Source organism: Pan paniscus, chromosome 10 (genome assembly GCF_029289425.2).
Source record: "Pan paniscus chromosome 10, NHGRI_mPanPan1-v2.0_pri, whole genome shotgun sequence".
NCBI classification, from domain to species: Eukaryota; Metazoa; Chordata; class Mammalia; order Primates; family Hominidae; genus Pan; species Pan paniscus.
Window position 1 is genome coordinate 51503149 of NC_073259.2, and position 24452 is coordinate 51527600.

At 39.7% G+C, this 24452-nt stretch overlaps 1 long non-coding RNA gene and 1 pseudogene across 2 annotated transcripts in view; one reads left to right on the forward strand and one right to left on the reverse strand.

The window, feature by feature from the left end:
* The window catches only part of LOC130540665 (uncharacterized), a 40373-nt gene extending 30256 nt beyond the window's left edge, over positions 1-10117 (reverse strand). For both annotated transcript variants that reach the window (XR_008954654.1, XR_008954655.1), the window contains exons 1-3: positions 10046-10117; positions 9461-9597; positions 4118-4241 (exon numbers count right to left, since the gene is read on the reverse strand). This is a non-coding gene — a long non-coding RNA (uncharacterized LOC130540665). The remainder of the gene's footprint in view (positions 1-4117; positions 4242-9460; positions 9598-10045) is intronic.
* A 5340-nt stretch (positions 10118-15457) lies between these two features.
* LOC106635367 (CDGSH iron-sulfur domain-containing protein 1-like) lies at positions 15458-20389 on the forward strand (annotated as a pseudogene).
* Positions 20390-24452: the final 4063 nt, after the last annotated feature.

The window sequence follows — 24452 nt, forward strand, 5'->3', positions numbered from 1 at the left end:
CTCATAAAGCAAGTCCTTAGAGACCTACAAGGAGACTTAGACCCCCACACAATAATAACGGGAGACTTTAACACCCGACTGTCAACATTAGACAGATCAATGAGACAGAAAGTTAACAAGGATATCCAGGAATTGAACTCAGCTCTGCACCAAGCGGACCTAATAGACATCTACAGAACTCTCCACCCCAAATCAACGTAATATACATTCTTTCCAGCACCACACCACACCAATTCCAAAATCGACCACATAATTGGAAGTAAAGCACTCCCTAGCAAATGTAAAAGAACAGAAATTATAACAAACTGTCTCTCAGACCACAGTGCAATCAAACTAGAACTCAGGATTAAGAAGCTCACTCAAAACCACTCAACTATATGGAAACTGAACAACCTGCTCCTGAATGACTACTGGGTACATAATGAAATGAAGGCAGAAATAAAGATGTTCTTTGAAACCAATGAGAACAAAGACACAACACACCAGAATCTCTGGGACACATTCAAAGCAGTGTGTAGAGGGAAATTTATACCACTAAATGCCCACAAGAGAAAGCAGGAAAGATCTAAAATTGACACCCTAACATGACAATTAAAAGAACTAGAAAAGCAGAGCAAACAGATTCAAAAGCTAGCAGAAGGCAAGAAATAACTAAGATCAGAGCAGAACTGAAGGAGATAAAAGACACAAAAAACCCTTCAAAAAATCAATGAATCCAGGAGCTGGATTTTGAAGAGATCAACAAAATTGATAGACCACTAGCAAGACTAAAAAAGAAGAAAAGAGAGAAGAATCAAATAGATGCAATAAAAAAGGATAAAGGGGATATCACCACCGATCCCACAGAAATCCAAACTACCATCAGAGAATACTATAAATGCCTCTATACAAATAAACTAGAAAATCTAGAAGAAATGAATAAATTCCTTGACACATACACCCTCCCAAGACTAAACAAGGAAGAATTTGAATTTCTGAATAGACCAATAACAGGTTCTGAAATTGAGGCAATAATTAATAGCTTACCAAACCAAAAAAGTCCAGGACCAGATGGATTCACAGCCGAATTCTACCAGAGGTACAAGGAGGAGCTGGTACCATCTTTTCTGAAACTATTCCAAAAAATAGAAAAAGAGGGAATCCTCCCTAACTCATTTTATGAGGCCAGCATCATCCTGATACCAAAGCCTGGCAGAGACACAACAAAAAAAGAGAATTTTAGACCAATATCCCTGATGAACATCGAAGCAAAAATCCTCAATAAAATACTGGCAAACCAACTCCAGCAGCACATCAAAAAGCTTATCCACCATGATCAAGTGGGCTTCATCCCTGGGATGCAAGGCTGGTTCAATATACGCAAATCAATAAATGTAATCCAGCAGATAAACAGAACCAAAGACAAAAACCACATGATTATCTCAACAGATGCAGAAAACGCCTTTGACAAAATTCAACAACCCTTCATGCTAAAACTCTCAATAAATTGGGTATTGATGGGACATATCTCAAAATAATAAGAGCTATCTATGACAAATCCACAGCCAATATCATACTGAATGGGCAAAAACGGGAAGCATCCCCTTTGAAAACTGGTACAAGACAGGGATGCCCTCTCTCACCACTCCTATTCAACATAGTGTTGGAAGTTCTGGCCAGGGCAATCAGGCAGGAGAAAGAAATAAAGGGTATTCAAGTAGGAAAAGAGGAAGTCAAATTGTCCCTGTTTGCAGATGACATGATTGTGTATCTAGAAAACCCCATCGTCTCAGCCCAAAATCTCCTTAAACTGATAGGCAACTTCAGCAAAGTCTCAGGATACAAAATCAATGTACAAAAATCACAAGCATTCTTATACACCAATAACAGACAAACAGAGAGCCAAATCATGAGTGAACTCCCATTCACAATTGCTTCATAGAGAATAAAATACATAGGAATCCAACTTACAAGGTACGTGAAGGACCTCTTCAAGGAGAACTACAAACCACTGCTCAATGAAATAAAAGAGGATACAAACAAATGGAAGAACATTTCATGCTCATGGGAAAGAAGAATCAATATCATGAAAATGGCCATAGTGCCCAAGGTAATTTATAGATTCAATGCCATCCCCATCAAGCTACCAATGACTCTCTTCACAGAATTGGAAAAAACTACTTTAAAGTTCATATGGAACCAAAAAAGAGCCCACATTGCCAAGTCAATCCTAAGCCAAAAGAACAAAGCTGGAGGCATCACGCTACCTGACTTCAAACTATACTACAAGGCTACAGTAACCAAAACAGCATGGTACTCATACCAAAACAGAGATATAGATCAATGGAACAGAACACAGCCCTCAGAAATAATGCCGCATATCTACAACTATCTGATCTCTGACAAACCTGACAAAAACAAGCAATGGGGAAAGGATTCCCTATTTAATAAATGGTGTTGGGAAAACTGGCTAGCCATATGTAGAAAGCTGAAACCGGATCCCTTCTTCACATCTTATACAAAAATTAATTCAAGATGGATTAAAGACTTAAATGTTAGACCTAAAACCATAAAAACCCTAGAAGAAAACCTAGGCAATACCATTCAGGACATAGGCATAGGCAAGGACTTCATGTCTTAAACACCAAAAGCAATGGCAACAAAAGACAAAATTGACAAATGGGATCTCATTAAACTAAAGAGCTTCTGCACAGCAAAAGAAACTACCATCAGAGTGAACAGGCAACCTATAGAATGGGAGAAAATTTTTGCAATCTACTCATCTGACAAAGGGCTAATATCCAGAATCTACAATGAACTCAAACAAATTTACAAGAAAAAAACAAACAACCCCATCAAAAAGTGGGCAAAGGATATGAACAGACACTTCTCAAAAGAAGACATTTATGCAGCCAAAAGACACATGAAAAAATGCTATCACTGCCCATCAGAGAAATGCAGATCAAAACCACAATGAGATACCACCATCTCACACCAGTTAGAATGGCAATCATTAAAAAGTCAAGAAACAACAGGGGCTGGAGAGGATGTGGAGAAATTGGAACACTTTTACACTGTTGGTGGGACTGTAAACTAGTTCAACCATTGTGGAAGTCAGTGTGGCGATTCCTCAGGGATCTAGAACTAGAAATACCATTTGACCCAGCCATACCATTACTGGATATATACCCAAAGGATTATAAATCATGCTGCTATAAAGACACATGCACACGTATATTTATTGTGGCACTATTCACAATAGCACAGACTTGGAACCAACCCAAATGTCCAACAATGATAGACTGGATTAAGAAAATGTGGCACATATACACCATGGAATACTATGCAGCCATAAAAAATGATGAGTTCATGTCCTTTGTAGGGACATGGATGAAGCTGGAAACCATCATCCTCAGCAAACTATCGCAAGGACAAAAAAACCAAACACTGCATGTTCTCACTCATAGGTGGGAATTAAACAATGAGAACACATGGACACAGGAAGGGGAACATCACACCGGGGCCTGTTGTGTGGTGGGGGGAAGGTGGAGGGTTAGCATTAGGAGATATACCTAATATTAATTGAAGAGTTACCGGCTGCAGCACACCAACATGGCACATGTATATATATGTAATAAACTGTACATTGTGCACATGTACCCTAAAACTTAAAGTATAATAAAAAAATAATAATAAGGTTATTTCCTCTTCTTTTTTTTTTTAATCACCAGACCCTGGCTCTGAACTGACAGCAGTTTATTTCATAAAAATGAACTAGAGGCTACCTTTAAGGCGCTTACATTCTAGAAGGGATCAGGGAAGAGAAAATAAACAGTAACACAAGTAAATAATATCAGGTGCTAATAGAAGTATAAAAAATACAGAACAGACTCCTGTGCTAGGGGTTTCTGGTAAGAGGTTGACTGTTGGGAGTGGGGGCAGTAATTTTAGTTGACAGGTGGGGACAGCCTCTGTGAGGGGGGAATATTTGAACTGAACATGGGAACAAAGATTTCCAACCAGAAAATGCAAAGCACAAAGTTCCTAGCACAGAAAAAGCCTTTGTATTATTTTGCTAGGGCTACTATAACAAACACCACAGACAGGGCGACTTAAACAACAGAATTAATCTTCTTACCATTCTGGAGGCTTGAAGTCCAAGATCAAGATGGCAGGGTTGATTTCTTTTAAGGCCTCTCTCCTTGGCTCATAGATGGTTGTCTTTTCCTTGTGTCTTCACCTCATTTTCCCTCTGTATGTGTCTATAGGTGGAAAAGCAAACCATTTTCCTCTATACTCTCACAACACGCTTGTGACACCAGATGCGTGGGGATTTCTCCCATTGGCAAGCAAGTGATTGCACAGAGGACAACAGCAGGGTGTCCTCCAGTTCAACTCAATTCTGACAATATCTACCTGGAGAGAGCATCAGATCACAAAGGTTGAGGACTCAGCCGCACAAGACTGCCCTCCACTTCTGACGACAATTGCAAGCCCCAGGTTATTTTGCCCGTGCTTCTGACTCACCAAGTATAAATCAGGGCTCCCACGAGCTGCTAGAGCAGGTCACAGAACTCAGGGAAACACTTACTTGGTTTATTACACAGGATATTTTAAAGGATACAAATAAACAGCCAGATGAAGAGAGGCATAGGGCAAGATCTGGAAGGGTCATGAGCCCAGGAGCTTCTGTCCGGGTGGAGTTGGGGTGCACCACCCTCCCAGCTCGTGGATGTCTTCTTGTTCATCTTCCTGGAAACTCTCGCATGCTCTGCTATCCACAAGCTCTTCCAACCCAGTTCTTTTGGGGTTTTAATGAAAGCTTTGTTACACAGATATGACTAATTAAATCAATCAGTCATTGGTAATCAGCTTAACCCTCAGCCTCTCTCCCCTCCCTGGTTGTTGGGTGGTTGGAGTGTGGGGCTGACCACATGGCTAGTTCTCCCCTGGCAATGAGCACCCCATCATTTGCCCACCCTGAGTTTCCAAAAATCACCTCATTCACACCAGCTCAGATGTGGTTGAAAAGGCTTTGTTACGAATAACAAAAAAACATCTTTCTCCCTCACTTCTCTGAAGCTGTTTCTAGGGTGTTTCAAGAACCCAGGACAAAAGGCCAAATAATTTAACAAAAGATATTCTTATTGCTCTAGTCACTTAGGAAACAGCAAGGCTTACAGGAGCTGAGAACCTGGAATCATGGACAAAACCCAAAATATATACATCATAATGTCATGGTCGTATTGAGTATACGTCATATTGGATTAGGGCCCACCCCAATGACCTCATTTTACCTTAACTGTCTCTGTAGAGGCCCCATCTCCAACTACAGTCACATTCTGAGGTACTGGGGCTTAGGACTTGGGCATATGACTTTAGGGGACTGAAAGGGCACTATTTGGCCTCTAATAGGCTGGGTGTGTTTCAGGGATAGAAGGAGCACCAGAGCGAAGCAGTGTGGTCCATCCAAAGAGAGTAAATTGGGGGAAAGAGGGAGAGAGGACTCTAGATTTTATTCCACCTGTTTTTCCAAGGCTTAGCACAACCATAGCTAAGCCCTTTGTATGACTTCAGTGCTTTATTCAGTGTATTTTATTCTCAATAATTTTTGCATGGCTTGCATATATCATTAACTTAGTGTATAGCGTTATATGTTTTCTGTGTTATTTTGAAATCACTGATACATAATAATGATAAAATAGTTCTTATGTCATACTATCATCATGAAGATCTAACTAGATTCAGGTAGGCACTCAGCACAGTCTAAAACATAGTAAGCACTCGCACGTGGCAGCTACTTGTCATCCTCCTCATCATCATGTTAATGGAAAGACCAAACTTTAAAATATTTTAAAGAGGCTTACTGTGAACTTGTATGAGTGACCATGGCCCAGGGAACAGTCTCAAGAGGTCCTGAGAAAGTGTGTCCAAGGTGGTCAGGTTACAGTTTGGTTACACACATGTTAGGGAGATGGGAATTGTAGACCAATTAATAAATCAATACAAAGCCAGGTGTGGTGGCTCACACCTGTAATCATAGCACTTAGTGCGCAGATCACTTGAGCTCAGGAGTTTGAGACCAGCCTGTGCAACATGGCAAAACCCTGACTTCACAAAAAATACAAAATTAGCCTGGCATGGTGGTGCACACCTGTAGTCACAGCTACTCAGGAGGCTGAAAAGGGAGGATCCCTGGAGCCCAGGCAGTCAAGGCTGCAGTGAGCTGTCATCATGCCACTGCACTCCTGGTGACAAAGGGAGACTGCCTCAGAAAAAAGTGGGGGAGGGCAGATTTTATGGTTTGTAGGATGTGACTTAACCCCTGCCTTGCATGGCCTTAGGTCTTCTTTGTAATTTGGTATCCCATTGCCACAAAGATTCTGTTTTGCCAGTCTTGTGACCTCTAGTTTAACCTAAACCCCAAAAGAGTACAACAAGGTGTGTTCAGCCTCCCTTCCTGGCATGGCCTGGAAATTTGTTTTTTGGGTTTCTCTGGGGTTCCCTCAGCCAAGAGGGGGTCTGTTCAGTTCAGTCAGTTGGGGGGTTTAGGATTTTATTTCTGGCTTGCAATCATCAGGAGGCAAGCCCTAGTTCCCAGTCAGGGGCAATGTTCCCCCTAAATGCCAAAAAAGAGGACAACTTGAGGCTTGTCCTTGAAAAGCCTTCTCCAGACACTTCCTCAACTAACTACAGAGCTAGCTCAGAACATGAGAAAACAATACACTCGCCATCTTTTGAACATTGTAAGGAGACAGACTTGCTCTGTTTATTGGGATCCACCCACCTGGGACTGGGACTGTGCTGGCCTAGGCTGGAGGAAAGCTCACCCCACAGAGGGAAAGCAGACTTTCTCCCTCACACCTGCCACTGCCTGGCCCAACAGCAGAGCCTCTTGCCGGCCTTTCCCCATGCCCCAGCTTCTAAGGCAGCCCTTCCGTGCAACGCTCCTTCCCTAGCACCTGGAGCTACATAAACCGAACACAAGATAAGTAGAAGGGAGCATGTGAGAGTTTTCTGTCCCCAGTTGCTGGATAGAATAGCCCTCAGAAAACTCCAGAAGGGCTCTGGTTTGTATGAACAACTGTTTTGTTCCATGGTGAGCAAGCAAGAACTGTTAAGTCAAGTGTAGCCTAAAGGTGCCTCCCTACATATTTTAAGTTCTGCATAAAGGTTTCTCTGTTTATAGTGAACTGTAACTTAACTGGATGTGTCAACAGACTGTAGCCTCCTCTTGTGCCAATCACCAAGTTTTGGCCAATCAAAGGAAGCCAACTGTTCAAACCTTGTTCAAATAAGGCAAATGCCAAACTGTAACCAATCTGTCTGTTTCTGTACCTCACTTCCATTTTCCATATGTCACTTTCCTTTTTCCATCCATAAATCTTCCACCTCGTGGCTGTGCACTGGAGTCTCTGAGCCTACCTGGGCTCTGGAGGCTGCCCAATTGGCGAATCGTTCTTTGCTCAAATAAACTCCATTAAATTTAATTTAGATAAGGATTTTCTTCTAATGTAACAGAAGCCTTCAGTGACACTAGTGGAGATAGGTAAAAAGAAGCAGGTGAATCAATCACTTGGGCCACTGGGAAAACTGAAGGAGAGAAACGGGAGCCTCTCAGGATACCTTCGGAGATTTACACCAAAAAAGAGGTCCCACAGCTACCTTCTCTCAAACTCATGTAATTCCTCAGCTGTTCCTCACTTCCTACCCCCATCCTGCTTGAACTCATGCCACAGGCCATGGGGATCACCACCTAAAGACTGAAAACGGAATCTCCACTCAGTATTCCCAAACATATGAGGAGACGGGAGAGGCAAAAATAAGTATAAGGGAGAAAGAAGAGAGTAAAGCAGAGGCTGAGAAAAAAAAGGGGAGGGTTATGTTCCTGGCATCCACTTGGGAACTCTGAATACATTCTCCTGATACAGTCAGCTAGACCAGTGGGTAGAAATTAGAGTGGGGCCGGACGTGTGTTTAACAGAAAGATATGTTTTCTACTAATAAGACTTGCCCTAATGTTAGTAAGCTGCCTTATGTTATAGAGTGCTCCCAGTCACTGGGAAGATTTAGACAAAGTCTGGATTGCCCTGTGCCAGAGATGGAGTTGAATGGACTCCCTTCTTAGATGGAAAATTGAACTAAATCTCCCTTTCAGAGGGAGAATCTTTGATAAGTTACATATAGTGAATCTACACAGTACCATAGGTATATTTGTAAAGAGGTAATCTATAAACCATTTGAACTTGTTATTGTCCATTCTTTCAGGTACTGATGTGTAAGAGCACTAACAGGACCATTTGAACAAGTTTACTGAAAAAGTAAAATCCCCTCTATCATGGGTCACATAGGCTCTGATGACTAGCCTGGAGAATGGCCTCATGTATGACTTCGTTTCTATTGGAAAGAATGAGTTCAGTAGGGATTCAACACATTTTTACAAATGTTTTCTTTTCCTGACCACATGTGGTAAGCAGAATAATGCATTCCCCCACCAAAAATATTCATGTCATAATCCCCGAATCCTGTGACTGTGTTGCCTTACTTGGCAAAAGGGACTTCACAAGTGTGATTAAGGATACAGGGCTTGAGATGGGGAGATTATCTTGGATTATTTAGGTAAACTCAAACTAATCAAGAGAATGCCAAAACCAGAAAACATTTTCTAGTTGAAGCCCATCAGAGGAGATATGTCTATGAAAGAATGGTCAGAGAGATGCAACTTCGCAGCCTTCAAAGACGAAGGAAGGGGGCCATGAGCCAAGAAATGCAGGCAGCCTCTACAAACTGAAAAAGGTGAGGAAAGTGATTTACCCCTAATGCCTCCAGAAAGGAATGCAGCACTTGATTTTACCCAATAAACACCTTTATTTTAACCCAGTGAAATTTGCATTGGACTCTTAACCTATAAGATAATACATTATCTTACCATAAGATAATACATTCATGTTTTTTAAACTATGAAGTTTGTAATAATTTGTTACAGCAGAAATATAAAACTAAGATAACACTAAGGTAATGTCTGCTTATTTTAAGAACTTTGGAAATTTTAGAAAACATTTAAAATAGAAACAAAAGTCACCCTTAATTCTACTCCCCTATAATATCCATTATTAACTTTTTGAGGTACATCCTTCCAGTCTTCTTTTTCTTACAAAATTAAAAGCACCTTTAATCTATATTTAAAAACATAAATGTATACTTTTTCCCCATCAAAAGTAGAATCATTCTTCACATTATTTTTATGATCTGCTTTTCTTCAGTAGTGTGTGAATATTTCCCCACAACATTATATATTTTCCGTAGCAGCGTTATGTTAGTTACATAATATTCCATCTTACAATTTTAAGATCAAAATTATGTGAACAATTCTTTTAGAAATGGACTAGGTTGTACACATAAACTTGTAATTATAGATCGCATATATGTGTATTTTTAAGTTGTACAATTTTATATTATAATGCAGCTATGTTGTACTCACTTAAAACCTGGAACAGTATGTATTATCACAATTATTTTTTCATCACTTTGTCTTTTCAATCCCATTCAAAGACCTTCCCATTTAGAAGTTACAGATGTGTCATCATTACTTATAATCAGTCCTGCATTGGCCAGCAACTGTCAGGATAGAAAAGTTCAAATGGTTTATAGATTACCTCCTTACAAATACTCCTGCTGTACCGTGTAGGGTAGCTATACCTAACTTATCAAAGAATCTCCCAATTCTTTGATAAATGTTGTCTTCGATTCTTTGATAAATATTGTCTTCAAATAACTGAATATTTGAATCTTCTTATCTCCTGATTCTTTGATAAGGGAAGGGAGATTAAGTTCAATTTTCCATCTGCTAAGGGAGTCCACTCAACTCTATCTCTGGCACAGGGCAATCCAGACTGTCTAAATCTTTCCAATGACTAGGAGCACTAAAACATAAGGCAGCTTAATAACATTAGGGCATGTCTTATTAGTAGAAAACATAACCTTCTGTTAAACTCAGGTCTGGCCCCCCTCTGATTTCTACCCACTGATCTAGCTGACCCTTGGAAGAAATATGCAATAAACTTACACCTTCAAATATTCAATTATTTGAAGACAACATTTATAATCTTTAAGAGTGTGGCTCTGCTGAAGGAATGTTGGGATTTTGAGGACATAGTAGAATTGTAGTTAAGTGTGGTCTCTCTTAAAGACATGTCATATGAACATTCTGTTGCCAGTCCTCAGTAATATCAGGCAATTCACCTAGAATTCAGAAAGCAACAAATAGAACAATTCCTCTGTCTTGGGACTTCATTTTCTTGGATCTAAATTTTTAAGTCCTGAAGATTCTGAACTATTCCAAAGGATTAGGAGTTTAAAATTCTCTCTTCCTCGTGGAGGAAAACCAGGAGATATACAAAGAGGTATCCTGCTAGAGGATCCCAGGCTAACGATGGATTAGGGAAGAACAGGCAAGATTATCTAGTTTATATTATTCTATTTCCACTTTGTTAGTGACTTACACTTAATTACAGTCTTAATAAATATTCTAGTTTTGTCTCAACTGTTATCTGGGTATTGTTGCAGGAGACTTATTTAAATATAGATCATGAAGCCCCCTTGGTGTTAAAGGGCAGAATTATCCTCCTGGCAGCAGTAATTAGCAAGAGACCTTTAAGGTAGGAATTACACATAATGTCATTTTTAACACCAATACCAATCAATTAGTAGTGGCTGCCTGAAGCCACACCCAGATTCAAGCAGGAAAGAATGCTTTGATCAATTAGTACTCCTATCAATCATGAATACAACAGAGGAAGTGGCAACACTGGTGAATGATGAGTATCATCCCTGACCTAAAGAAAGTTGCATATCAAGGAACAGGGTTAGGGCCTTGGAGGATCTGGGTTTTCTATAATTAAAAAGGACAATTCATTTTATTAAGGAAGAAAAATATATTAAGGAAGTTATCATTTACCATATAATTTCACATCATAATTTCTTTGGGCAATTGCCTTCATTTCCTTCAAATGTTCATCACCCAACATGGTTTGCAGGTCCTTTGGCATGTGGATTATGCATGATGAGGCACATTCTGGTTTATCTCTGTACATTCTAAAATGCTGTGCCCAGAACTCCCTGGAAAGGGGTGGAATAGGGAACAGCATAGACAAAAAGATATCCCCAAGTAATATTGGAAATGAAGAAATAGAATAAAAACCACAAAACAGCAAGAATAGCCTCCAACACCTTTATTAAATCTAAGAGAAACAGTGGAGGTGTGTCTAACTAGTATGGCACCACCAAAAAGAAGAGGCAGGCAAAGAATCTAAGGAAGATGCCTCCAGTGAAAGAAACTCCAGTGCTAGCCAGAAACTTACAGTCAAGGGTAGGCAAATTTTTATTCTGCATTTGAAAAAGATTGATAATTTAATAATCATTGCAGAAATAAAGGTGAACTACTTCATTAAATAACATTTAAGAAATAAGTATTAATTACAGAGAAATATAATATTAGAGCTTTATATACATAAAGTAAAAGTACCAAGGCTGAAACACAATTGTAAATGTTCAGTACATTCTTGGGCCATTCCAATCTATTCATTTACACCTATGATTATTTTTCAAATGTACCTGAAACTAAAAATCACAGGAAAGAATAAATTTGAAGAGTATCTATTATTCCTTAAGAGAACCATGTGGTCTCTAATTAAAAGCTGTGTAGTCCAAAGACCTCGTATAAGGCTGGCTCAGTCCCAGAAGTAGCTCTCCTGGCTACACGTTAGAGATACCTGGAGAGGTGTTTTGTGCTTGTTGTTTTGTTTGGTTGTTGTTTTTATTAATTCCAAAGTTAGCCAATTAAATCAAGCTTAATCTGCAAAAACCTCTCCAGAGGATTCTAATCAGAAACCAGGTTGAGTCCTACCTAAATTCTAACGCAGTTTTGCCTACGTTAGATTTGCTACATTCAATTCTCTAACAACTACTTAATCCAGCATGCCAGCTGGTAGGATGAAAATTGACCATGAGCTAGGGAAATTAAATTCTTCCTGCTCTGTTTTTATCAGATAACTCCTCTCTGTTCCCAATTAAGCCATGACCCAGTACTTTCTCATTTATGTAAATTGTAGATGATGTGTCCAAGCGAGGAGGACATAAGAGAAGCAAGGTGCCAAATAAAGAATGAGAGGTCAAATGTGTAAGTAATAAAAGTATTTCTTCAATCACGTTTGTCAGTTCAAAGCTACGAAGACTTGGTTCCAAAAGTGCAGATATTTTTTAACAAAGTAAGAGCATTTGGTACATTTTTTGGCAGATGGCAAGATAAAGTCCATTTGCTTAAGAAGCCACTCCTTCTTTGATGTGATTAATTATGACCTCTTGGGGTACATACCAACCTTATCAAAATCCATCTGGGTAGTGCTGTCTCTTGTGAAAATGCCTCCTCTTGTTTTATTATTAGTATTGCTTTCATGTCAACAGTGTTCTTGACACTGCATAATCCCAGGAAGACGGGGTTCCAAACCAGTGATTTGAAACCTAAATAACAGACTCAGCAATTGAGACATAAAACTACAGGTGGGAATGTGGGCAAATTTGAAGATTGTAAGTTTCATTTCATTTTTCTTCAACCTTCCTTTTGTCGTCCATCAATCTATACTTTTTTTTTTTTTCTTAGACGGAGTCTCCCTCTGTTGCCCAGCGTGGAGTACAGTGGTGCAATCTCGGCTCACTGCAACCTCCACCTCCCAGGTTCAAGCAATTCTCCTGCCTCAGCCTCCTGAGTAGCTGGGATTACAGGCACATGCCACCACGCCCAGCTAATTTTTGTATTTTTTTCTTCTTTTTAGTAGAGATGGGGTTTCACCATGTTGGCCAGGCTGGTCTCAAACTCCTGACCTCAGGTGATCTGCCCACCTCAGCCTCCCAAAGTGCTAGGATTACAGGCATGAGCCACCATGCCTGGCCCATACTTTTTCTCATTTTCTTTTCTGTGTTACAGAATACAATTTGCTGACTGTAAGGGGGAGAGTTTTTTTCCCCAAAATGCCAAAGTACATAAAGATAAAGGTGAAAGTTTCCTCTCACCAGTTCCAGTGTTAACAGTGAGGTATGTGTTATTCCAGACATTTGTTCCCACGCGTATACAATACTTAACTTTCACTGTTGCTTTTTATTAAAAATTAAAACCATTTCACACAATATGAGTTTTGTAAAGACTTTTTAGGAAAGAATTTTCTTGTCAGTCTGATGGATTCAGAGGGAAAAGATCTAAAGGATAAGTGTGGGCAAGAGGAAAAGACAAAAATAGAACTAGAAGAAAATGAGAGAAAGTCTCCATCAATAAATGGAGAATTAAAGAAAGACTTCGCTATGGCTCAAACAGTTAAACAGAGGCAACAAAAACAATATGGAAAACAAAAAGTCTCTATCTTATTCTCAGTGGTATGTATACCCAGGGCATCAGAACATAGCACAGTAGGTGCTTAATAAATATTTGTTTACTAAATGAATACCATACAGTCTCACTTGTGTTGCATGGCCTAGATCAAATTAGAACCCAGGAAGGCAGAGGTAAGTTTATAATAGTTAACAAGACAAGAAATTAGCTCAAGGAAAGCATTTTGATATTGAGAGACATATTAACATTTGATGCTGGCTTATACATGTTTAAGAGAAAGAATCTAGAGGTAAAATAATAGGAAAAAGCCAAGATAGACAAAATATAGTTATTGATTACAGCAGATACAGAAGGAAAACTATAAAGTATTTGTTAGAGAACGTAACCAGACAGGGTAAGTTGGGGAGCCCAGAGAATGAATCAACATTTGTGGAGTTATAGCATGTGCCAGACTTTTTTTTTTTTTTTTTTTTTTTGAGACAGAGTCTCACTCTTGCTGCCCAGGCTGGAGTGCAGTGGCATGACGTCGGCTCACTGCAACCTCCGCCTTCCGGGTTCCAGCGATTCTCCTACCTCAGCCTCCGAAGTAGCTGGGATTACAGGCGTGTGCCACCATGCTTGGCTACGTTTTTTTGCATTTTTAGTAGAGACGGGGTTTCACCATGTTGGCCAGGATGGTTTCAAACTCCTGACCTTAAGTTATCGGCCCACCTCAGCCTCCCAAAGTGCTAGGATTACAGGCGTGAGCCACCGCACCCAGCCAGCACGTGCCAGACTCTTTCACCTGGGTTATTTTATTCATCTGCATAACAAACCTGCAAAGGAGCAATTAATGATCTTCATTTAAAGATATGAAAACTGAGGCTCTGAAAGGTTTGGGGTCTCAAACCTCTTAGATAATAAAGAGCAGAAGCACTTTTCCAAACCAGGCCTTGGTCCTGTAAGCCCAGGCCTCACTCCAATTGACCGAAGCTTCCTCCAGAGCAGTATGTTGTGGGAATAAGCTCATCGGAATTGTAAACAGTAGCGTAGAGTCTCACTATTCAGAGCAAGCTATAGGGACCATTATCATGGGCATCAACTGGAAGCATGATCTTGGGCGCCACTCCAGAATTACTAAGCAACAATCTGTATTTTAACAGATCCCTAGGTGACTGGTATGCATATTAACATTTGATAAGCCCTCATTTGTCTATTTCTTCTTGCAATTAAAGAGAGAGAGAAGCACTCATTAAACATCATTTTCCCTGGAATTCAGCACCACCCATTTGGGAGAATTTCAAGGATTCTCTAAAACTAAAATGCCTGGAAACAGTGAGAAGCTAGTTTCCATTAGGTGCTTTGCCAATTGCATACTGGACTCTCTTTAATCATTGCATCCTTGTTATGTACATATCAAATGGTTCATGTAGTGGAACAGAATAAAACAAGTCAAAAGTCAGGATTACTCTGATTCAGTGTAGAGTAGGCTGATGCATCTCAGCAACATCCACTTAAAATGCAATTCTCTGCCCACGTTCTTTCCTTTCCTTCCTATCCAAAGATATATGACAGCCAACTTTAACTCCACCTCTACTGCTTAGACCTCAAAAACAACCACTCACAGGCTGTGCATGTGTGTGCTGGGGATGAAAAAGCACATACTTTGGAAACTCTCCCAGAGCTTCTATGCACTACTAGGGTTTAGGTAACCAAGTCTTAGAAGGCCTTATTCTGGTGTGGTCCCTCCCACTCACTCACCCAGAAGATGCAGCTGGCTCTAGACAACTGGAAGTACAGAGCTCTCTGTCATTCAGTACCCAAGGGCCTTGAGAAAGCCATTCGTCCTTTCTGTGCCTCAAATGCCTCATCTGTAAAACGGGCCTTACCTAGTTCACAGGGAGACCAGGAGAATTAATTAGTGTTTGTAAAGCTTTAAGATACCCTAGATGAAAGTGGCTATATAAGTGTAAATGATTATCATTATCATTATTATTATTATTACATAAAGTATGGATGACAGATTAAGTATGGGATTATATGTCAACCTCCTGGGGATGGCAGATTTCTGGATAAACAAAAAGTGCTGTAGACTATTATTATCAACCTGCCTTTCCCATGTCTGTTCAGGAATGCATCATCATGTTCAGTAGGCTAATCATACAGCAAGAAGTCTTCCTTAGTTCACCAGAGATGAATTCAGAAGAAATGGTAATGAATGAAGACTAGAAAATCTCTTAAACTGTATATCTCCAAGATAAAGCAGAATTTGCTACCCACCTAAACTGTAATCATCTGATAAACGGGGATGGAGCAATTTTGAACCCAGCCTATCACTGAACCAAGTTACCAAGTCAGTCCAATTAAAAATTTGCATTTTCCTTTCAGACGTACTACAAATGAAAGTATAAATAAATGCTGAGAAAATTTAATATCTCTGCCAGATGATCCCTCTGCACAACAACAAAGTAAAGGAAATCTGTAGGGGATTAAGGCCACTTCTCTTCACCCTGAGTAAAACTGAATCAGCCTCACAGCAGATGTTCTGTCCTCTTTTTTCCTTTTCTGTTTTTTTTTTGTTGTTGTTGTTTTTTTTTGTTTTTTTGTTTTTTGCTACAACCTGGCCCTACAGTGTATGTGTGTGAAGAGGCTGGAAGTTCCAGGTGCCAGCCAGGCAGATCTGCCACATATAGAAACCAGAAATTCTAGGAAAAATAGTTAAATAAGAGGTACTTAATGTAGGTTCCCAGCACCCTATGGGCATCGTGGGTCTGAAAGTTTTCATATGCATGTGAATTTTTACACAGCTTTCATAGATTTTCAACAGTTTCTGTGACCTCAAAGGATTAAGATCCAAATGTTTTCCTCCCATTTAATTTCGCTCTCTGTGGACACACACAATTTCAGTTCTCCTGAAATCCTAATTCACAGTGCTTCCTGATACGGAAGTGATACCTGCGTCTGATAACATGGTTTTCCCAACAATTTCTCCACTCTGATATGCTGGCCATTATTAGGAAGAAGCTTAAGTCAACACGAGTCATAGAACCTGAATCTGGTTCTAATTTTGTTTAGTTAGGAGTGTTTTTGGTGTTCCAAACCTTTCTCTATTTGAAATAACATTTGTGCTTTGCTGTTCAGATTTTTTACTACACTTCTAATGCTTACACTGTTCATTTAACTGCCCTTTCACTGGATTAAAATGACCAGAGTATGACTGAAATCTGGTGGAGTGAGAGCTCAGTCTGGAGAAAGTATGAATCTTTATTTTATTTCAGATAAGCTCCTGGAAAATGTACATATTTTCCAAAGCAATCAATCAGAATTCACTTGGCAACTAAGCAATCCTACAGGCCCCAGTTCCCTTATGTGATTTATGAGACCTTCTCTTTCCAATAAAGTTGAAAGTACCAGGAGAATAGCTTCTCACCCAGCATTTTTTAACTGCAGCTTCCAAGCTAAGCCAAGAATTAGAAAGGCGCACAATGGGATGCAAAAATTCAGAAATGGAACACATTCTATGTGGAGGCAGAACATCCTCCTTAAATCACTTTCTAGCTCAATGTCTCTGCATTTTTCACTGATGCAAATATTACATGGAATACTGCTTTATACTATAATTCATAAAGGGTCATGCAGCATTGGGTAGTGTGAGTTTTGAGGGTTTTTTTAATTACACAAACCACCTTCGGGGAGTCAAAAGAACATAGGACTGAGAGGCAGGAGGCCTGAGTCCTAGGTCGCTGCTTGCCTCTTGAGTGAACTATCACTGCCCTATTTGTAAAATGAGGAGGGTCTATAGATAGCCTCCAGCTCTAAAGCTCTATACCACTGAACTCTACATGAGTACTCTAAAGATTATTTAGAGGCATCCTGTTGAGATTTCTGATCTCCCTGGCTACCACAAACATTAATTGAAAAGCTGTTTTATGCTAGAAGCTGAGCCTAGTGCAAGATACTCAAGATAAATAAGACATTATCTCTGCCCTTCAAAAAGCTCCCAATCTCGCTGCATACCATTAACATATTATGAGGTTAAGTTAGAAAAATCAGCAAAGTTCCATGGGCACATAGAGGGAGAGAACAAGGCAAGGGCATTTGAAATAAAGGAGGCAGGATTGGATACAATGACTAACGCCTGTAATCTCAGTACTTTGGGAGGCCAAGGTAGGAGAAGGGCTTGAGCCCAGGAGTTCCAGACAAGTCTGGGCAAGATGGCAAGGACTTGCCTCTACAAAAAAAAAAAAAAAGCCAGGCGTGGTGATGCGCACCTGTGGTTCTAGCTACTTGGGAGGCTGAGGCAGAAGAATTGCTTGAGCCCCGGAAGTCGAGGCTGCTGTGAGCCATGTTCAAGCCACTGTACTCCAGCCTAGGTAAAGGAGAGAGACCCTGTCTCAAAAAAAAAAAAAAAAAAAAAAAAAAAAGAAGGAAAGAAAAAAAAACAAAGAAAAGAAGAAACAAAGGAGACAAGGCGTGCAAAAGCATGGAGAAATGAAATGCCTTGTGTGGTGAGCGACGGGATGAGCAAGCCCAGGATTTGGCCTCCTTCTCTATCCTGGTCAATCAACCCAGGCAATTTGAAAGGAAACCCAGAGGTCTCCTTATCTCTCTCCCTCCAGCTAATCTGTGCCCTGCTTCCTTTACTCTGGACCCATCTTTGTCCCTCTAGTTCTAGAGCCAAGCAAAAGGCAGTCCCACCCCCAGAGAGAAGTCCCTAAAGTTCAGTCCTCCCTTATCATTTCTTTACTGCCTGGCTCTGTGTTGTTTATGCCTAATGGGAGAATGGTGGGAAGAAAAACTGGGGTCGCCTTTAACCACTTCTGCTGCAGAGTGAAGAATTACTTCACTTCCATCCAATTTCCTGCTCAACTGTGTTTACTTCTTTCCCATTGTTCTACTTGATTGGTGTTTCTGGAAGAGCTCCTTGCTCCTCCCTCTGTAGAGTCTACTGTCAAATGGCAACCAGATCTCCCAGATCTCTTCTCTGGAGGTGTAGAGTGAAGACTAGAATGTCTGGGCAAAATACATTGCCAGAAGTATTCATATACATCACCCTTCATAAAATACGATAGTATCAGAAACACTTGTTTATTTTTCTAGCAATGTTTCTGGTATTAACTCACTCTTTCGCTCTATCTCCCTTGTGATTAAGAGAACATGACTGCTAGGTAACTGAACCAACAGTATAAAATTCAGGATGCACACTCAGATGTCTGTCTAATGCTTAAAGCAAGACACTACAGTAACTCTGTATCAAACTAGCAAGCAATTGCAACAATCTACAATTATTATGCTATTAGATAGAGTAACTTTTCCCAATAGTATTTGATCAACTAACAAATGTTCCTCCCAAAAAAGAATTCTGTAATCAAACAATTTGAGGCGGGGTGCAGTGGGGCTCACACGGGTAATCCCAGCACTTTGGGAGGCCTAGGTGGTGGGAAGCCAGGAGTTTGAGGCCAGGCCAACATGGTGAAACCCTGTCTCTACTAAAAATACAAAAAATTAGCCAGGTGTGGTGGCACACACCTGTAGTCCCCGCTACTTGGGAGGCTGAGACAGGAGAATAGCTTGAACCCAGGAGGCGGAGGTTGCAGTGAGCCAAGATCGCACCCCTGCACTCCAGCCTGGGCAAGAGAGTGAGACTGTCTCAAAAAACAAAAGAAACTGAAAAATCAAACAATTTGAGAAAGTCCTGGGTTTAAAAAAGTTAAACAGGTCTCTACTACAGGACTTTTCAGATCCTTTTCAGATCCTTTAATTTGCTAATGTATCTGTAAGTCAAGAAAGTAATTCGGCGGTAGCAGCGCGGAGTCGGTAACGTTAGTACGCCGCTGGCACCTACCTTGACTCTCGCTGGCCGCGCGAACCCGTTTGTGCTCGGTATCCTAGTGCACACGCCTTGCAAGCGACGGCGCCGTGAGTCTGACTTCCAGTTCCAGCGGACGAGTTGAATGGATGGCAGCAGTTACCGTTGCTGCTGGGACAGCTGCAATTGGTTATCTAGCTTACAAAAGATTTTATGTTAAAGATCATCCAAATAAAGCTGTGATAAACCTTCACATCCAGAAAGACAACCCCAAGACAGTACATGCTTTTGACATGGAGGATTTGGGAGATAATGCTGTGTACTGTCGTTTCTGGAGGTCCAAAAATTCCCATTCTGTGATGGGTCTCACACAAAACACAACGAAGAGATTGGAGTCAACGTGGGACCTCTTATCATCAAGATAAAAGAAACTTAAGTGGACAGTTTTGATACTTGTCGTGAAATTACCTGATTGTTTAATTAGAATGACTACCACCTCTGTCTAATTCACCTACCCTGGGTTCTAAATGTGGTATATTGCAAACTGCAGCTTTCACATTCATGGCATTTGTCTTGCTTGTTGAAACATCGTGGTGCACATTTGTTTAAACAAAACAAAACGAAACAAAAAAAGGAAAAAAAAAAAGAAAGTAATTCACAAATTTACTAGTTTCCTTTTTGCCAAAGTACATGTGAATCACTCTGAGAAACTGTTGAAAATTCATATTACCAAGCCCCTCAGAAGCAGCCCTGGAGCCTGTACTTTAACACCCCAGGTAGTTCAGATGCAGATTATCTGCACACTGAGAAATACTGACATGAAATGTTTCCCTAACTAGGGTTCTTGGAACACACTTTGGGAAATGCAAATGCTGGTGCAGGGAATTAACTCAAGGTCAGTCCCCAAAAGTGCTTGTTTCGTTCCAATACATCACAGTTCCCATTCACATTAATTTAAATAGCTTGTTCTGTTATAGTTGCAAGATGACAACTCACTATTGAAAAGGGGGCAAACTAGCAATAGAATTAAGAGGAGGCAACCAGCTATTGACAAGGAAACCCCTAAAAGAGCTAATAATGGCAGCGTCAAGGTTTTTATTATTTAGTTTATTTCTAAACATAATCATCCAAATCAAAACAGACTTTTTCTAACATCTTTTTAAGCCAGAGAAAGAAAAGAACACTTTATTTCAGGGATGGTAAATTTAAATCATCTTAGCACTTGGCAAGTTATGAGGTTTGGCCTCATAAGATTTTTGTGAATGTTGACTATTAACCACCAACACTTCCGAGCTATCAACAGTCAAGTACCAGGAAGCGAACACACCGATGGGATTTTGATTCTTTTGAATCAACAATATGCGAGATGGGTCATAACTACAGTGAGCCAGGAATAAAATGTTAAATATGCACTTCAGCTGTGTCAAATTGGAGAGTATTCCTAATATCTCAGTAGGACCTACTCCAGACTCATTCACTAATTAACAAATACCACCTCAGGGTGCACCGTGGGGACATCACGCTGGTAAAATGAAATCAATATTTCAAAGGGAGAAAGTACAGTGTTCTTAAAAGGCAGAGTAACTATATCTTAACAGGGCTTTCTAGACACAGTGCTGTGGTTGAATATAGATAATAATCACTATCTGAGGATAATTAAAAGTTGGTTTAAAAAATTATTTTAAAGTGGATCAGCTTAAACACAATATTTTATTTTCAAAAGAAGGGGGGAATCTTGTAAAATGAGTGAAATTATTAACATCAGTTTATTTCATCTGTCTTATGGCTTAAATTTGGGTACAAGACATTTAATGCTAACATTATACAGTACTGAATGTTTTGAAGATAAATTGTGTGAATTCATTATGGAATATTTTTTATTTGACTTCTTGTCAAAGATAGTAACTATGGGCACTCAAATATTATCTAAGAAGTTCCTCCTCTTATTTAATTTTGAAATCAGATATCATTAAGCTACAAGTCTTAGAGATATAGAGAGTCTGTATTATCAAAAGACTTTTATTTATAGATTATAGAAACCTAATGTGGATTAAGCCAGTTTCTCATCCAACTAAAATACCAAATACATACATTAAGAGTCTTGTCTTTTTTTTTTTTTTTTTTGATACAGGGTCTGTCTCGCTCTGTCACTCAGGCTGAAGTGCAATGGCACGATCTTGGCTCACTGTAGCCTCCACCTCCTGGGCTCAAGTGATACTCCCACCTCAGCCTCCTGAGTAGCTAGGACTTCAGGTGCATGCCAACACATCTGGCTAGATTTTTATTTATTTATTTATTTATTTATTTATTTATTTATTATTTATTTATTTAGAGATGGAGACTGCTCTGTCACCCAGGCTGGAGTACAGCAGTGCAATCTCGGCTCATTGCAACCTCCACCTCCCAGGTTCAAGCAATTCTCCTGCCTCAGCCTCCAGAGTAGCTGAGATCACAGGCATGCACCACCATGCCCAGATAAATTTTTTTTTTTGTATTTTTAGTAGAGACAGGGTTTCACCATATTGGCCAGGCTGGTCTCGAACTGCTGACCTCAGGTGATCTGCCCACCTCAGCCTCCCAGCCTGCTGGGATTACAGGCATGAGCCACTGCACACGGCATAAATTTTTAATTTTTTGTAAAGACAGGATCTTGCTATGTTGTCTGGGCTGGTCTCAAACTCCAAGGCTCAAGCAATCCTCCTGTCTCAGCCTCCCAAAATGTTGAGATTACAGGAATGAACCACCACACCAAGCTTGTCTCTATTTTTATTTGTCAATTATACCTCCATAAAGCCAAAGGAAAAATAAGAATCCCATCATTCTGTAGCCCTCAGATCTACTTTTCTTTTCACTAGCAGAGTTCTTGGGCAAGCCCTCCCCAAATGACCGAAATGGCCCTCCTGCTACTCCAGGACTACATTTTACCAGCATAGTGACAAAGTAAAAAGCAAATGATTAGTTCAAGCCAGTGATGTGAAGGTAAGTGTTTAACTTTCCAGAAAAAAAAAAAATCTGGTTTATAACATTTGCCAGTTTCCATGGTATAAATACTCCCACCCTGGCCAATTTCAACCTACCAACTTAACATCACTAAACATGGAGTTGAGAGGAGATGTGCAGTAGTCCATTCTGTAGTATTTCCGCCATATAGAGTGAAAACACATAAATAACTCAAGATGATAGGTAATATAAGATGTAGTAAAATAATAAGGCAGCTGTGAGTTTGAAGTATTCACCTACCTTTGTTTTAATATACTTTAATTGTAAGTTTATATAATCTAATTGTTAATAATGGCTGTGTTTAACAACTGATTGACAAAACTCCTAGAAATTTAATAATTGGCTCTTGCGGACCAAAATGAGCCAGTGCACCACCAGCCCCGCAGACATCCAGGAGGACAGCTCACAGGAGCCTGATTTGGGTCACATGGCTATTTTTAGATTCATCTCTGAGTCCAAGAGGCTGTGGTGCTCTGACTGGCCCACGCTGGCCATGTGTCTGGGATAGACTTAGGCTGCAGACACATTGACTGATGATGGGAGACAGTGGCTCCACAACAGAAAACAACAAGGGGAAGAGGCTGGGCAGGCAAAACAACATATATCCATTTTAACAGTGGAAATACCTCACATAAAAGTAAGTGGGACAAGCACAGACTTCATTGTCCACTTTGAGAGTAAAAGAAAATGCTTTTAATTATTATGCTTGTGCCACAGACATAGAGCAAGAGGTATGGTCACACTACGAATAAAGCATACTAGGCCCAGGTAGAATAACTGGCTGGCAGAGCCACACACATCAAATGAGCAGCACAGCCAGGGCTAGGGACCAGATTTTCAGATTACCAGTTCAGTACACTACATAGACCTCAACTGTAATGGTGTTCCATTTTTCTTTCTTTGGGATGGTTTTCAAATAGAAAATCCCCCTAAATGAAGGAACAGAATATTCTTAGTGGCTGATGTGATCTGAACTCCTCTTTTTTAAATTATGTATTGTGCTTTTTTAGATTATGTATTATGTATTGTGCATTTAATGTTTTTTTTTTTTGGATTTCACTTGATTGTTTTAGAGCCTGGGTCTTGCTCTGTTGTCCAGGCTAGAGCGCAGTGGCTGTTCATAGGCATAGTCATAGAGCACTATGGTCTCCAATTCCTGGGCTCAAGTGGTCCTCCTGCTTCAGCCTCTCAAGTAGCTAGAAATACAGGCACCATGCCACTGTACCTGGTTTGCATTTATTAGTTTCTTACCCAATGTTTTAACTCACCATATATTACTTACGGGAATACAGAATTTTGAGGACAGTTTGACAAAACTAACAAAAGCCTTTGAATTCCATATACACTTTGACCTAACAATTTAACTTCTGTGAACTAGTTTAAGAAAATAATCACAGATGTGTTCAAATATTTTACTTTAAGGATGTTCACTGTAAATTATTAATAAGAGTTTAAAAACTGGAAATAATTTAAAAGGTCAATAGACAAATGGTTAGACAAATCATAATATGTCAGTCTACTAAAGAGCCATAAAAATGATGTGGACAAAGAAAAAAGAAATGAAGTCCACAACATATGATCCCATTTTTTACAGGGGAAAACATGTCTGAAAGGATAGGCCATACCAAAATATTAACAATGATAATATCTACATTGAACAAAAAGTTGTTTTTATATTTTTAAAGATTATTGCTTTTGTATCTTTTTAAAGATTATTAAATACCCAAGCCACCCAACTATTTTTTTTTAACTATGCTCTGTTCATTGTAATATATTGGTTTTCTTACTGCATTCGCCCTGGTTTAAAATCATTTCAAAACTATTTACTGGAGGTGGGTTTACCTTGTGGCAAAAATAAAAGCAAAGGAGACAGTGTTAAAAATACATCTAAAGAAAAATCCGTGTGTAAACATTCAGGATAAGAAGTCTGAATTCCCTGGCCTACAACTCTACCATTTTCAACTTTGTGTGCTGACTTTTTTACAATTGTTCTAAATTTACTTAAAACTGCAAACTTTGGGAAACTATTGTAAAACAACAGAAATAGATGTCAACTCAGATTATTTCCAAGAATCTCCCCTGCTTTCTCATGTAAAGGATGAATTCAGAGAGCCATGGGCTTTTAAGAATCCAGCAAAGTCTCACTGAGGTTTGACAGAGCCTCCAAATACAGTTTATAAAAGAGTCAAACGGCCTAATTTTAAAATTCATATGACCAGAGGAAATGGAAGGAATAAAATTAAGTAGAGAATATGAAACAGAGAGGGGAACATTACAGTAAATGTCTTTCTTTAAAGTCATTTA